The 1,241-nt window shown below is 52.1% G+C and overlaps 1 long non-coding RNA gene across 1 annotated transcript; it reads left to right on the forward strand.

Annotated features, from left to right (window-relative positions):
• The first annotated feature begins 6 nt into the window (after positions 1-6).
• Positions 7-895, forward strand: LOC144219078 (uncharacterized). The gene is made up of 2 exons (XR_013331297.1): positions 7-341; positions 660-895. It is a non-coding gene; the product is annotated as an uncharacterized LOC144219078 (long non-coding RNA).
• The last annotated feature ends 346 nt before the right edge of the window (positions 896-1,241 follow it).

Consider the following 1,241-nt stretch of genomic DNA (forward strand, 5'->3'; position numbering starts at 1 on the left):
CTGGCCCTTCGTCCTCGCGTGCGATGTCCCCTCACGCACTTGCACGTCTCTAGTGTAAAGTGGGGATAAGATATGCGAGCTCATGGCGCTGAGAAAACTATGGGGCAAACCCAGTCAGATTCTTGGGAAGCATGTGGCGTCCTCGGCACATACGTCCATCGGGTGCATAGTGAGTGCCTGCTGGATGCACCGGGGCTTCGGTGGGAGGCACGGCGTGCAGGCCGACAGATGACGGAGAGTGAGCGGGTAGCTTGCTGGGCGCCCGGAACGGCCACGGAGCAGCATGAGGCACAGCAGGGCGCCGGGCCGGGCCGGCGGTGCAGGGGCGGCCGCCCGTGCGGGTGAGTGTGGCGTGTCCTCAAGGGGCCGAGGATGGAGGCCACGGGGGGCCCGATTCACACTCTCAGTAGGGGCGTATGGCGCTGCCTGAAGCGCAGACTAGGTTATATGTGTTGCTTTTGATGAAGTGTTAAGTTTGTTTTAAAAATCATACGGCCAAGCGGGGAAAATGTCACACAACAGGCCAAGTCGGGTGGTCTTTAACGGTATGAGGAAGTATCGCTTTGTTGGACAAACATACAATAGATTAGTTTACGGGCAATTTTTTCATTGTAGTAAAACTTACATAATATAAAATTTACCTTTTTACCCACTTTCAGGCTCACTCACATTTCCGTCTTGCGCAGCCACCACCACCAGCGAGCGGCTCCAGAACCATCTTGTCATCCCGACGGGAACTGATTCACGGGCCGTTTCGAGTAGTTTGTTGTGTTTGACAGCGTGTGTGGTGCTGGTTTGGAAACACGTATTGTTAATCAGTGAGAAGGACCTCAACAGGATCCCGGGGATAGTTGACTGAAACTTGAGCTCTCATTAAATTTTAATGCAAAATGTGTCCAAGTGGGAGGTGTTTTATTCTTTTAGATAATTTGTGACGGGGACTTTACTGAAACTTAAGTACTTGAACACGAGGTTTCATCTGAGGTTCTTTTGCTTGATCTGTGCTTGTCCGCAAGCGTCGGCCGTGGTGATGATGGCTCCGGAGAAGAGCACCTGGTGCGCGTCCTACAAAAGTGATCTTCCTCGAGGCAGAATTTCTTCCTTTTTTTATTTTAGTGTTTATTTATTTTTGAGAGAGAGAGAGCAGGGATGGGGCAGAGAGAGAAAGGAAGAGAGAGATTCCCGAGCAGGCTTCGTGCTGTCAGCACAGAGCCCGACGTGGGGCTCAAACCCACGAACCA

This window comes from Crocuta crocuta, unplaced genomic scaffold, assembly GCF_008692635.1.
Source record: "Crocuta crocuta isolate KB4526 unplaced genomic scaffold, BGI_CrCroc_1.0 C28563856, whole genome shotgun sequence".
NCBI lineage: Eukaryota > Metazoa > Chordata > Mammalia > Carnivora > Hyaenidae > Crocuta > Crocuta crocuta.